Genomic DNA, 16,028 nt, shown 5'->3' with positions numbered 1-16,028 from the left:
GATGAGAGTTCATGTTTCTCCATTTGTAAATAACCAGTAATGTAAATGGCAATCAATAAAGCTGAATAAGCTGAGCTATTACGACTTATAAACCTTTTAAACCATCTAAAATGTCCCGATTGTTTGTGTGCTTTTGTTACTTCCTAACGTGATTGGCTGTCCCTGCTGTCACTCACGCTGTTCAAAGACCTCGCTAGTTCCAGAGAGCAGTGCAAACAGTGGTTGTGTCTTTGGCCAGAACTTTAAAAGCAAAGAAAAGAAAGGTGGAAATAAGGAAATATTATAGAGTGAGTCAATGTAAAATTTTAAATCACAAAGAAATAATTTCCCAACTCTGTCATCAATGATGGTGATAATAACAGAAAACTTGTTTCCTTAGCATGCATCATTGTGTTATTTATTCTTACAAAATGGACCCTAATAATTGTGACATGCTTTGCAATAAAATCTATAATAATAATGATTAAAAAATAACGTTTCCTCTAACATAATAAATTCTATTCAATTGCAATTACTCAACGTGACTACATACAGATTTTTTTTAACTATTACTGGAAGGGTAATGATGTACTTTGTAGCAATGGTTTATCACTGTGTTTGCCATTCTACCTGTTAATGGGCACAATTTCCGTCAAGGTTTTAAGGTGATTAATTTAGGTCATGGATTTCTTTAACTGTTTAATAAAGAACATTAATGTGATGTTGATGATTTTACCATAGTGCAATATTTCTTGTCTGGACAAATGACCATTCTCAGTGCTATCAAATTGTTTGTTTATGCCACCACATTGGGTAGCAAAAAGCTAGCTGGGACCCAGCACAAAGTATTTCCTTTTCTTGTCAAAGCCGAATTAGGAAGGGCAGAGTCGGCAGGGCCAGAGCACCTCAAGTAGCCATCGACTGGCTCCAGCAAGGCACATACGCAAGACACTAGGAAATAATCCACACCCTGCCTGGGAAGTAGTAAAAATTCTTCAGCCAGATTTTTAGCTTCAACAGCTGTCCACTGCAGGTACCGCGACAATGTCTCTACCTGGAGGCTAGCGCTGGAGCTTGGTGTAGATGAGCTAGGAATCCTGTGAGAAAGAGGGGTAAAATTTTATGTCCTCCAGTACTAAAGGACATTTTTCTCTAAAGACCCACTGAGCCCAGCTGGAAACGTACAACATACAACAGTGAAACATTATCTCCACCGGCAACGCTGATCAGGAAAGACCAAAGCTGGCTGACTGGTAGAACAACCATCCACCCCTCAAATAAAACCATCAACTGAAGGCCAGGGGAATACCAAAGTTGGCAAGAATCCGGAAGATCTGTGTCGCGGTGCGGCCTCCCCAGACCGTCGGAGGATTTGTGGCGCGGTGCTGCTTCCCCAGTTCACCGGGAGATCGGTGGCTCGGTGTGGCCTCTCCAGTCTGTCAGGGTAACCAGGCACCAGGCACCGTTCCTATGCACGTGTGACAGCTGAAGCTGGCGAGCAGGGCAGTGAGGATGAGACTCCAGGAGAAGTAAACACCGTTGAGCAGCAGATATTAAGTTTTTTTGATTCTAAAAACATTGTTATTGACTCAAAATCTATTTCAGCTTGCCATACATTGCCAAGAAGAGACAAAGGAACAAAAGGTTTATTAGCAGAAAAGGTAAATCAGATCTGCTGCGACAAACTAAAAAACTGAGAGGAACTGCTGTGTACATAAATGAACACTTGTCCAAGAAGAACTCTGAAATTGCAAGGCAAGCCAAGGTCTTTGAAAGCAGGGAAAAATACAGTCGACACGGACAAGGAACTGTGAAGTGTGGATAAAACTACTTGGAACTCCAGAAGAAGCAAAAATAATAATGATAAAAGACATGGATGAATTGGACAAATTTAAATGAAAGTTCAAAAATATAAATCTTAGTGCAGTTCATTATGAGTAGATTTCTTTGTTTTGATCTTTCTTCTCTATGTTGGTGAACTTCTGGTAATATGTCTCATGGCCAGCATCTCAGTCAATTATTCTCCCTCATCCAATGATGAGGATTGTAATGAAAATGCATAAAGTCAATCAGAATTTGAAATCTTTGTAATCTCTGAACAAAAACTACAAGACACTTTAGGAGACATAAACCCTGATAATAATTATTTTAATCATGTCAACAATGAATGTTTTTATTATCAGCAAGAGCAACTGGATGGAATTTTGATGCTGATCAAACACTGTCAATAATTCATATTGACAGCAGGAGTCTTTATGCTAACTTTGAAAATATTAACAACTTCTTAAATCAGTTTAAGACACCATTCAACATTATAGCTATATCAGAGACATGGATACATGATGAAAAAAGAGGCTAATTTCAATTTATATGGGTGTTGAGATGTACACACTGAACAGATAATTTAAAATTTGGGGGTGGGGGGTAGCATTGTATGTGGACAGTAAACTGAAAAGTAAAATGGTAGCCAACATGACGTCAGCTGTAGATGAGTTGATGGAATGTTTAACAATTGAAATTATAATGAAAAACAGGAGAAATAGCATAGTAAGTTGTATAGAGCTCCAGGGTCAGACTTAGAATCATTTAGAAACTGTATGGAAAAGATGTATGCAAGAACTGGTCAAAAGGATGTATTTGTTTGTGGAGACTTTAACATAAACCTCACAAAGTCAAAGATACATAAACAGACCAATGAATTCCTAAATACAATGTTTAGTTTAACCCTGTTCCCCAAAATCACAAGACCCACAAGAATAACAACACATTGTGCAACAATTATAGACACCATCTTTACAAACGTAATCAAACACAGTATGGTGAGGGTACACTGATGAGTGACGTCAGTGACCATTTACCTGCGTTTGTTTTTTTCAACATATATTATGGAATTAATGAGGGTAAGAATAGAACAAAAGCATGTAAAACAACCATTGAAAGCAACTGCGTGCTGAAAATGCTATAAATGCACTAAAAGATGACTTGATGGTACAAGATTAGGATGATGTTCATAGGGAAACAGAAGTAGACATGGCATACAATAAATTTATTTATATATTTAAATCATTATATGATAGAAATTGCTAACTTATAATCACTAATAAAAGTTATAGATATAAACATTTCCCATGGCTAACCAAGGGACTACAAAATGTTTGTAAAAAGAAAAACTATCTGAACAGAAACTTTATCAGATTAAGAACTGAAGAATCTGAAAGGAGATATAAAATATATAAAAAACAAGTTAACTGACGTAATAAGAACCAGCAAAACATGATATTACAGGAAAAAGCTGAACAAGACTAAAAATGATATAAAGGGCATCTGGGAAATATTGAATAAACTAAGAGGAAGTGGGACAAGAAATATTGAATAAACTAAGAGGAAGTGGGACAAAAAAATGACATATCCGGAATATTTTATTGACAACTGTGGTGATAATTATGACATGAAGGAAGTAGTAAATGGAATGAATAACTTTTTTATTAATGTGGGACCAGAGTTAGCAGCAAATGTTAATGTAAAAGATGCTGTGAGTGGATCATTGATGAGGGATGATCTTCATTCAATCTTCCTCTCAGCGGTGGATGAGTTGGAGGTGAAATCTGTTGACCTGTAAAAACAAAGTATCTACTGATTGTGGTGGTATTGATATGGTATTGACAAAGAGAGTTATTGATTGCATTTTAAAGCCACTAACTTATGTTTGTAATTTATCTTTCCAAACTGGCTCATTCTCGCAGAAAATAATAATTGATAAAGTAATACCAATATTTAAGCAAGGGAACAAACATCAGTACACAAACTACCGGCCAGTGTCACTCCTCCCACAATTCTCAAAAATACCAGAAAAACTTTTTAACAAAAGACTAGAAAACTTCCTTAATAAATATGAATTACTGAACTACAGACAATATGGATTTAGAGCAAAGAGTTCAATATCATTTGCATTAATGGAAGCAATAGAAGAAATAAATAATGCATTGGATGAAGGAAAACATGCAATTGCTATATTAATAGACCATAAATCAGTCTATACTTTTCAATAAACTGCAACTGTATGGAGTTAGGGGAGTGGCACTGAGCTGGATTACAAGTTATTTGTCTGAAAGACAACATTTTGTGAAAATGGGAGATCATGCGTCTGGCTGTGTGGAGATTGCCTGTGGTGTCCCCCAGGGGTCAGTATTGGGCCCCAAACTGTTTAACAAATACTTGGGTCTCTGCTCTTTGCAGATGATGTAGTTCTATTGGCTTCGTCGGGCCGTGATCTTTAGCTCTCACTGGAGTGATTCGCAGCAGAGTGTGAAGCGGCTGGGATGGGAATCAGCACCTCCAAATCCGAGACCATGGTCCTCAGCCGGAAAAGGGTGGAGTGCTCTCTCCGGGTCTGCAATAGGGTAATGCCCCAAGTGGAGGAGTTCACGTATCTCGGGGTCTTGTTCATGAGTAAGGGAAGGATGGATCGGGAGATCGACAGGCGGATAGGTGCAGCCTTTGCAGTGATGCAGATTCTGCATCAGTCTGTCGTGGTGAAGAAGGAGTTGAGCCAAAAGGCAAAGCTCTCGATTTACCAGTCGATCTATGTTCCTACCCTCACCTATGGTCACGAGCTGTGGGTAGTGACCGAAAGAACAAGATCGCGAATACAAGCGGCCGAAATGAGTATTCTTCGCAGGGTGGCGGGACTCTCCCTTAGAGATAGGGTATGAAGCTTGGTGATCCCGGAGGGGCTGCCGCAGCTCCTCCACATCGACAGGAGCCAGATGAGGTGGCTCGGGCATCTGGTTAGGATGCCTCCTGGACGCCTCCCTGGTGAGGTGTTCCAGGCACATCCCACCGGAAAGAGGCCCCGGGGCAGACCCAGGACACGCTGGAAGGACTACATCTCTCGGCTGGCCTGGGAACGCCTCGGGATCCCTCCGGATGAGCTGGTGAATGTGGCCGGGAGAGAGAGAAGTCTGGGTTTCCCTGCTTAGGCAGCTGCCCCCCACGACCCGACTCTGGATAAGCTGAAGAAGATGGATCTCTTTTTAACGGAAACCTGGCTTGGCACTGATGCATCAGTAATTCTCACAGAAGCATCTTCCCCAAATTTTTATTTTTTATTTTCTATCAGGGGAGGTAAAAAAGGCGGTGGAACAGCTTCGACTGCAACAATTCATATCAGCACAAATAATTTCATTGAAAATCTATAATTCATTTGAGCATCATTTATTTGTTTTTAACAACCCATCTGTTTTATCCAGTACAATTTATAGACCACCAAAACCTCTTTCCTGTTTTATCAAATAGTTTTCAGAGTTTTTATCAACCATACATATTAAATACAATAAAATTTTAATAACTGGTGATTTTAACCTTTACATTGATAACAGTAGTGATCCCTATTCCAACAAGTTTTTAAACATTTTAAATAGTATAGGTTTTCATTAGCATGTCACACAGCCTAATCACAACAGAGGATCACCAGATTTTACTAGACAGACTTAGAAGTCTGGTGGGCCCTCAGGTACTGTTCTTAAATGGTTTTACTCCTATCTCACAGATCGACAGTTTTATTTAAGTATGGATACATGTTCCCCAAGGATCAATTTTAGGCCCAATACTTTTTAACTTGTACATGTTACCGCTTGGGGAAGTCATCAGGAGACACAGATTTGATTTTCACAGCTATGCTGATGATGCACAGCTTTACATCGCCATGTCTCCTGATGACCTGGAGCCAGTTAACGTCCTTTTAAACTGTATTTTAGATGTCCATCATGGATGGCAGACAACTTCTTACAGCTCAAAAGGAAAAAACTGAAGTTTTAATTATCGGTCCTGAGGGCAAGAGAGAGATCATTTTATCAAAACTATATCATTTTAATCCTTCTCAGTGTGTGAGAAACCTGGGTGTTCTTTTCGACTCTGAGCTGGATTTTACTCTACACATCAAAAATATAACAAAAACTGGATTTTATCATCTTAAAAACATCGCCAGAGTCTGCCCATTTCTCTCTCTTGCCAGCACGGAGGTGCATACGTTTATTTCTACTAAATTAGATTACTGTAATGCCCTGCTTTCTGGTCTTCAAAAAAAGTCCATCAGCTACTTCAGAACTCAGCGGCATGGGTTCTGATGAGGACCAGAGGGCAGGAACACATCACACCAGTTTTAGAATCGCTGCATTGGCTGCCCGTGCATTTCAGGATTTATTTTAAGGTTCTTTTAGTAGTTTATAAATGTCTTAATGGTCTTGGGCCCTCTTATTTATCAGACCTTCTTTTAAATTATGAAACCTCATGGACTCTGAGGTCCTCTGATACCGGCCTTTTAGTTGTTCCAAGGGTGAGGACCAAGACATACAGTGAGGCCTCTTTAAATTGTTATGGCCCTCGACTGAGGAACAGCTTGCCAGAGAACCTCAGGGCTGCAGAGACCGTTGATGTCTTTAAAAAGAGGCTTAAGACCTACCTTTTTAGCTTAGCTTTTAACTAAATTTTATTTGATCTTAATTTATGTTACATAGTTTTGTTTCACATTAATTTCTTTTCATTTTACTCAACTGTATTGCTACTTATTTATTTATTTATTCATTCATTCATTCATTCTTCCATTCATTCATTCATTCATTCATTCATTCTTAGCTGTTCTTACTGTTTCTTAAGGTAATTTAATTTTCGTTTTAACTCCACTGTTTTCCTTACGGGGATCCTCTGCACCGGGGGTTTTACCTGCTCGGTCTGGGGGTTGTTGCCGTGTTGATTGCCCTTGTCTGGTTGGCTGGGTCCGGGCTGGTGAAAGATCATAATGAGTGTTTTTCATTTTTAGGTAATTCAGTTTTGATGTGTAAAGGCTTATTTTGCTTTTAATGTGCATGAATTAATTTGTGCTTAAATTTCTTAATCTTGTAAAGCCCTTTGAATAGCCTTTGGTATGAAAAGGGCTTTATAAATAAAGTTTGATTGATTGAGTTTGGATAATAAAATGCAGTGGATACTCTTCAGTTGGCCACCATATGTTTCCAAGTGGTGGACCGCCTGACACCAGTCAGCCAACACACAGCTTGGAAAGACTGTCAGGAAACTTTATCTATTATAAGCTGCTGGCCTACTGAATGAAATGAAAAAAATATATAATTTCATTGTGCTGTATTCTGATAATGCTAAGTAGAAATTCTTCTCGCGCCCACTCCAGACCCATAGGGACACTTGGTGTTGACCAGAGCTACCATAATTTAGCAACTTAAATCATAATATATCCTGCTGAATTGTGAATCTTACATCAAATAGTTTTAACTGTTTCACTCGATGTGGGTTTGCAGATATTATAGAACATTGTGTTCCACCTGGAGCTGATCTCAAAGGCCTTTCCTTACAATAAGCTGCAGCTCTGCTGTCTGCTGGTTAATGGAACAAATAAATGATGCATTTAAAGAGTTGGAGAGAAAGTGAGAGAGAGAGACAGAGAGAGAGAAAGAGAGAGGAAAGTTGGGCTCAAACAACAGACAAAGATGGACAAGAGATAAGGGTGGTCTCTGGCATACTTGATCAGTGTAGGTAAAAAAAAAATCAGCTCAGGGTGAGAGAATGGCATGAAGGGTAGTTGATCGATTGTGGCTTTATCTCCAGGAATAAGAAGAGAGGAGTCCTCTGACCACAGATCCTGCTATGAGACTCTAGAGTGCAGAGCTGCTATGTACTATAATACAGACTCTCAAATAGAAAGAAGAGAAATTGATTTAAAAAGGCCAAGGTGCCCTGAACTTAATCCTCAAACTTATAAGAGTTCTTCTTTTTCACCAGCGTAAGCAGTACATAGTCTATATAGAGTCCTGGAGCAATGTTTTATTTTTATTCAACATTTTACTGTTCCAGCAGTTTCACCATAGCGAGATCCCACAAACAGCTGGTGTGCAACCTTAAATGTTCTCAAAGGCTAAACACCCATGAGACTCAAAATGTAAGTAAATCCTTTAAGTGCTCTTGTCTTTTGGTTCTAGCATATTTGTCCAATTCTCATGCTGTTTAAATAATAAAAAAATGGTGATAAATATATTTATCGTTATCCGGAACCACAGTGTCACAAGTGTAACTAGGTCTAAAAAGATTATAAATTATTGATATAAAATATTGACCAAAAACAAAAAAAACATTTTTTTTTCTAAATTTTTCATTTGTATAATCTTTTTCATTCAAACACATCTCAAAACAAAATGCTACAGATTATAAGATGAAGGTTTTTTTCAGCAAACGAAAATTCAGCAGACGGTACATTGCAACTGTACATCCCAGCCCTAATCATGTGGGCAGCAGAGTACGGCAGCAGCTACTAATCCAGCTCAGTACCAGACAAAGACATTGTTATTTGTGTAATTCATAACACAGCTTGTTGCAATGAAAATTAGGTGGTCGGTGATTGTTTACCTTAATATTGTTTACAAGGGGCTGAGTTTGTGCTCTAATAACATAAAGTTGTGAGCTATTGATCTGATCATTTGTTACCAAGGACATTACACTTCATACAAATTAGAGAATGACTGACTCTGTGCATACACTGCATCTTGTGTGTGAACAAAAGTCTGTATCTTCTTAACTCACTGTGAAGAGCAATTTATTAACAACCCATGCACAGCCTCCAAACATAATTGGCTTTAAACATGAAAGTTACCCTTGTTAAGTTGTTGAAAACATTTTAGCTGAGCTGTTTGGCTTTGATGAAAATGTGTTTATCTGGCCTTCTTTATTAAATAATGCCTTACTTTCATTTAATTATCATAATACTCCAATTCTCAGTTCACTGATATCCACATTTCTCATTGTTTTTCCCAAATCAGGAACTTGAGAATAAGACAATTAACAATTAATTAAACTGTAATGTGACATAGCTAACACTACACTCTCAGTTCCTTGTTTCTAAACACTTAGTAAATATATAATGGCCCGAAACACTGTATGCCTCATAGCAGCATTAAAACTGATATTGGGGATTGGGGTTTTTCCGTGGGGTATGGGATTAATGTTTGGGTAGGTAGGTGGGGGTGCTTGTGTGTGCTTTACCTGTGTGAGTGTGTGAGAGATAATGATTGGATGTATGTTTTTGTTTTTACTTTGGTTAAGTTACATACTTGGTTATGTGAAGGCTTGTTTTTTAAATCTGCTTTGTTGTTGATATTTAGCTGTTACTTTTGTGTAAAGCATTTTGTACTGCTCTTATATATAAAAAGTCCAATATAAATGAAATTTTGATTGATTGATTGATGCCTTCTATCTGAGTCTCCTGACATTTTTTTTAATATTATTTCCATATGGACTCTTTTCATTATTGGCACCATCTTCAGCATCACAATCATATAGTCCAAGCTTACCTTAGATTTACACCTCCAACGGCGTGCCACGTGACCTTATATAATTAACGTTTTTCATTAGTATCCAAAAGAAGCTGACACATATAGTATCTTTTTCATTTCGCAAAAGAATTTATTAGTTAAGAGATGGTTATTTTACATATCTTAAACATATCTTATCTTAAATGTAACCTTCGCCCGAGCAGGAAATACTATTTAAAAGTAACCTGGCTTTGTGGCTCTGAAAAGCCAGAGTTGCACTTTAAGTGATCCTGATAAGCTACTAATATTTTGTGTAGAACAGAAACAAGACATGAAAGCAGGGTTTGAATTATGGGGGAGCTAAGGGGAGCCCGGCTCCCCTGAAAGGTACAGGAGCTCCCCTAAAGACATTTAACTGATACTTTGAGGGCGAGCCCTAAAATTAGTTCACTTTCAGGTTATATTTAATTTTTCAAAAAGGTTCCTGATGTGTCTTGAAAAGAATAACAACAATTTGTCAGCTTTGTGTTTTATTTATTTATTTAACTGAATTAATTAAATCCTCCAAATGTGATCCATTCTGTTTCCTTCAGCACCATGAACAGCAGCGTTGTTTGTTTTTAGCGTGCTGTGAGAGTCCATACAAAAACACTTTATATGCTTTCTTTTTTGGTTGTTAAAAAAGTTTTCTGTCCCTTTTTCTGATTAAACAAGCTGCATACAGTAGCAGCAGAGGGTTTTTTTTGTAGTAACCATATTTTTGACTGTGCTACGTGCACTAATATATATGCGTGTGCACATGATGTGCAAAGTCAGGGTGCACGCCCAACAAAGGCTCCCACAAAAGCTCCGGTGTAATTCGAGCCCTGCATTTAAGTGAAGTAGTAGAAACAAAGAAAGGAAGTTGGATGGATGGATGGATGGATGGATGGATGGATGGAGATGGATGGATGGATGGATGGATGGATGGATGGATGGATGGATGGATGGATGGATGGATACCCTTCCACAAATGAGGCAAGACAACAATTCTCAGCCTGAATAAGATGGAGTTCTTGCTTTGGGTTGTGGTTTTGACTCATGCTTAAAAGTTAAAGTATCCCTGGATCTTGCTCACAAGTGGTGGCAGGACTGAGTGAGAGAAGTGAGGTGGTTCAGATTAGGATGCTTCCTGGTCACTATTCTTTTGTTTTTTGATGAATGGACCAATGGCATTCTCTTGTGTTAAGTGGCTTTAGGGCAGGGTTACTGAATTTATATAATTAAAACTAACTGGAATATTTCTTAATACTGATCATTTTGACATTCTTTAACTTTATCCATTGTGGGTTGGTATATCTGAGGGCTTTTAAACTCATCTTTGCTTCTCAGTCTTATGACCGCAGAACAAATGCTTTAAAGATTTTCATATCCATATAATTACATTCAAACACATTAAAATAATGACACTGACATGTGTTTTATTGTTTTACAGATACAGCTTATCCCCACAAACATGAATATACCTGAACTATATTCTCAGCACCTTTCCACAAACTCTCACAAAATAATATTCATTAGTTACATGTTAGAGTAATTCAATGATCTTCTGCACTGTTATTTTCCTCATGAAGAGGTCTGCATTGAAGAGAAAATAAATAGGAATCTTATAGACTAAGTTGCACTATGATTTACAGCCTCATTCATCCTAGCAGATACTGGGCAAAGTGCTTGTTGCTGAGATTGGGGTTCAAAATGAAACGAAATGGAATAAAGGACTAAAATAGGAGTGTAATTGAAATGAAAAGACCATTTTATTTACCATGTAACATTTACAATTTACAACCAAATAGGAAAGGAAAGGCATCTGGGATATTTTTTTCAAAACTGGACATCATTGGTATTGTCCTGTAGCTGTAAAAATGCATCCTATTAAAAACAAGGTCAGAGATGGTGTTTCTGCCAAACTGATAATATTATTTCATTTTAAAATCTATTGAATGTTTTAAAATGAACATTTATACTAATAAAACACAGATTTTATCAAATGCACCTTCAAGTGGGGAAAATAATCACATGTTCTTTGCACGTCAACATTATTTAGTTGTTGATAGGAAGTTTAAACCCCAAAGAACAGTGTCTGATACAGAACCAGTCTATCCAACAGGGAAATTGCACCAAAATAAACATTAACCATTAAATTGTTCAAAGTGAGTCTAAGAGGAGGTGTGTCAGCAGCTGGTCTTGGGCTAAGTGTTACGGCTAAGCAGGCAATATTATTTTGTATTTACTCAGTTAATTTTTTTTTTTTTTTTTTTTTTTTTCAGAAATGGAAAAAAACAAAAGATGTCATGCCATGTGGGGATGTCATCTTTGCAGCATGCTACCATAATCCATTTATTTTCATAGCAATTTTTGTATTAGATAAGAGTAAAAACTTGCCAGCTTGATGATTTTACACATTACCCAAACAACACCAGTGCTTTCAAGTTAAATCCCATACCAGTCCGGTTCCCAGCCCAATTCAAATATTTCTGACAGCATTCCTGCCCTCACCTCTAAAAAGATGTTTCCCATCTTCCAGTCCGCAGAGATTTTTAGTCCTCATGAGTACAGCAAAGCTCTCTCAAACACACGCCATGATTCACAACCTATTTCATTACCTCTCAAAGGAGTTGTTAGATAATGAAGTCAGCAGTGTCAGGGATAACTAGTGGTTCTTCAGTGTAAACATGTCACTGTCACTTCTGTTTTAGAAGGCTCTTTATTTCATTACAGATGTCCACTAAAACTGTCTCAAGGCTATAAAGTTGGGAAACTAGAACAGCTTGAAAATTCACTTAGGTTAAATTCAACTGACAAGAGAAAAAGAATGAGGTGCAGAGAAAGAATAGCAACACCAAACCCACAAAGCTAGTATCTACAGAAAGGGAAATATTGCTGTAAAGATTGTGCGTATTTAAAGACAGAAAATGGTAATATCTATTGCCTCCCAGGTTTATCCAATGAAACAATATGTGGAAGGGCTTTAAAATGTGTGAATACTCTAGAACTTTCTATGAGTTTGCTTAAATTTTACCTGAAACATCAGAAGTTCACACATTATAAAAGTAAACAGACTTAATATTATATCCGCTCAAATATTCATCAGTTTCTCGTGCAGCCTCCTTGTACATCAAACTGAATCTTGATGGTTATATGCTAATGTTGATCAGGCAAGCATTTTAACTTTAAGGAATTTGGGTCCATTCATCTGTACAGAGAGAGGAAACTCTAGGATCTGGTGTGTTTCCTAACTACTCATCTAAGGTCTTGGTTTACCATAAACTTTATGGACACAACAACTTAGTTTTACTTTATTAACCATTCTTTGATAATGAAGAACATCTTCTGAGCTCAGGGTCATTGCCTTGCTGAATGACACTCTGTTCTGTTGAGATTCAGTTAGTGGATAGTTGTTCCAACAACTGCCTGTATAACTGAGTGCTGTAATTCAAAAATCATTGTTCCATCATTAATAGCTGGCCCTGGCTCAGACACAGCAAAGTACACTCAAACAAAAACACTGCAGTCCCTATGTGTCACAGATAAAATAAGCTTCTTATGGTGAAATGCAGTATTGTCCTCCCTTGATATATAACACTTCTCATTTAGACAAGAAAGTCGTATTTGGTCTCATCTGTCATCCAAACATTTTTCCCAAAATCCCTCTTACTTTTGGTTTATAGCTAATAGCAGGTGGGCAGTAATATTCTTTCTGAAGAGCTGAGGCTTTCTCTTTGAGATCCTGCCATGCATAGTGCTATTGCACTCTGCTCTCTTAATAGTGGTGAGATGTACAATAACTGTGGTCAGTGTGAGATAAGCCTATAATTGCTTAGGGTCATTTTATACCCTCAAGGAGGTGTCCAGCTCTCTCAGTCCCCAGACTGCCATTTTTTAATCCATGGGTACATGTGCCATCTTCAAAACATCTAACAGCTAATCAAGATTATGTGTTTTTTGATTGAATGCCGATTTGTTAAGTTAATCGAGCCAGAACAGGCCAAAAACAAAAGGGGAATTCAACTATAAACTAATTTGCACAATTGGTCACTATCTCACAGCATTGATGTCATGACAGCATTCCTGCCTAAGGACATGACACATGTTAATGAGTCTTTATCTCTTTATCCTTCTCTGTTACTGGATATAACCCAGAGGCAGTGAGTTAAGAAAGGAGACTCCATCCACTAATAAAATGTCAACAAATAAGCAGCAAAGTAGATTCAGCAGTAAGAGAGGAAACAGTGAAAAGATGGGCGAAGAGATCAAAAGAACTGGCATACACGAAATTGGTTTAGGACCATTAAAGTTAACGACTGGGAAAAATGTCCTTATTTATTTATTTATTATTATTTTTTTATTTTTTTTATTTATTTATTTACTTATTTATTTTTGGCAGAGCAATCCATGTGGAGGACTATCCTTAACAGATTTATGCTTCATAGTCAAAGATGATTATTTTAAGAGACTGTACATCTGACTATCGGAAAACAGAATGAAGAAAGGGTTTACTTTCTAAATGATGAAAATACTGGATTAACATTTCAAAATAGCAGCCTGCCTAAACCTTAGATAGAGTATATATAGACAATATTTATCTCATTTCTTACTTTAATTTAATTTAAATTGTGTCATTAACTAATCAGATTTGATGGATGCCAAAAAAATTCCCACAATGAACATACTGGTGTATCCTTTATTAGCTCCTCCAGCAAGCTTCCTCCATTTTTGCTCCTCTCTGCTTCACATGCATTTTAAAAAAGAGGGACATCCTTCAAATGGTTTTGCTGAGATAGATTTCTGAGTCAGCTTACCACCAGGTGGTGATCAGTCCACAGCTCTGCCCCTCTTTTCACACAAGTGTCCAAGACATGCGGCCACAAGTCCAACAACATGACTATAAAGTTGAACATCAAAGTCTGACCTAGAGTGTCCTGTTGCGGTTATTGTTGTTGGTGGTGGAGTCAGGACCCGTCCCCACACCCGAAGGCAGAGAGAGGCTACCCTGTTGTCCACCGGGGTAAACTCCAATGCACAGGCACCAAGTTGGTGGTCAATGAGTATGTCTAAATCTGCTCAGCGCCTCTCACCAGGAGCAACTCCAGAGTGGAAAAGTCCAGCCCTTCTCGAGGGACTGTTTCCAGAGTCCTACCTGTGTGTTGAGCTCAGTCCAACTATATCTAGCTTCAACCACTCAGCCTTGTGCACAAGCTGAAGCTCCTTCTCCTGCCAGAGTGGTGTAGGTCTACATCCCTAGAGCTACCTTCTGCAGCCAAGAATCAGACCGGCAGGGTCCCTGCCTTTGGCTACTGCCCAACTCCCATTGCACCCAACTCCATGGCCAGATGGTGGGGGGAGGATGCAGGCCTAGCAGACCCAAAAGGGTTGTGAGAGTCTGCTTAGAATGTCTGGCAAAGCCCCCTGTGAGAAAGAGCTTAAACTCCCACCTCCGGCAGAACTTTAGCCATGTCCTGGTTAAGACGGGGGGACATTAAGTCTAAGTGGGCTGTGTTCTGTGCCTCAATTATTGAGTGGGCCAACCGGAACTGTGACTGTAAGGTCGACGGTGCCTGTCGCAGTGATTATCCTCAAAATGATTGGTGGACACCAGCAGTGATGGATGGCATGAATCTGAAGAAGGAATCCTATTGGGCCTTTTAAGCTTGTGGGACTCCTGAGGCAGCTGATAGGTACTGGCAGAATGCGGCTTTACTGGTAGCTGAGGCAAAAGGGCAGCTAGTTCCGTCGGATAGTCGAATCCCAGATTCAGGAACCAGTGTAGTTTTTGTCCCAATCGTGGAACAGTATACTAGCTCTACATCCTCTGGGTCTTCTGATCTTAATTGTTTATCAGTTATTATCATATATTTCAGAATTATGGATAAATTGTTTCATACTTCAAACAGTTTTTGAACTCAAAACTCACCTTTAAATTTTGGGATATATCTGAAGGTTAGTAAAATTAAAAATCTGGAGAAATTACACCAACTTGTACGGACTGTTAAAGTTGACTCTCTAAAAAAGGACCACAGACTTTGTATGGTCACTTTAAGGACATGTTCATGGTAGGTGATCATGAAAATCCAACAATGCCAATATGTATAAAACAAAAATGGATGGAAGTTTACAGCTTCCCCTGTAGTAGCCAATACAGACAATGGCTGGCAGCAGCCTATACTGAAGATTAGAATCTTTTCAAATCACAAACTATATGATTCATCTGACTTTCAACTCCTAATCACTCAGACTGAGGCACTCATGCAGATTTGGTTAAGTCATCACTCACAAATAATCTTTAAGAAACATCTCAATTTTATGCACCTACTGGTTGAAAATTTCAGAAGATAAGCAGAATACCTTATTTAAACACATTTCAGTGTCCAAGTTGCAAAAATATCACATTTACCTAACACTAACGCCCACACTTAACTATTATGCACTTGTGCTCCTGAACAGCTCTTATAACAGCTATTGTCACTCTAAACTAACCATCTGTCTCTATCAGTCTTTCTCTCATAATGTAATATCCTGCTACAGCTGTCTCTACCATCGAAGCATCTCCCAGTTCCAGCATTTTCATCAGCCCTCATCACTCAGTCCAAGAAAGTTTGAAGAGCTGCCCAACTGTGTGTAAATTGATGCCTCACCGTCATCTTCTTCACTGATTGTGCTCCAGCTCTTCAAAGATGAGCACCTTCTGAGCATCTTGGA

Source organism: Melanotaenia boesemani, chromosome 15, assembly GCF_017639745.1.
Source record: "Melanotaenia boesemani isolate fMelBoe1 chromosome 15, fMelBoe1.pri, whole genome shotgun sequence".
Taxonomy (NCBI): Eukaryota; Metazoa; Chordata; class Actinopteri; order Atheriniformes; family Melanotaeniidae; genus Melanotaenia; species Melanotaenia boesemani.
The sequence above is the reverse complement of the archived record's forward strand: the minus strand, read 5'-3'. Positions refer to the sequence as shown.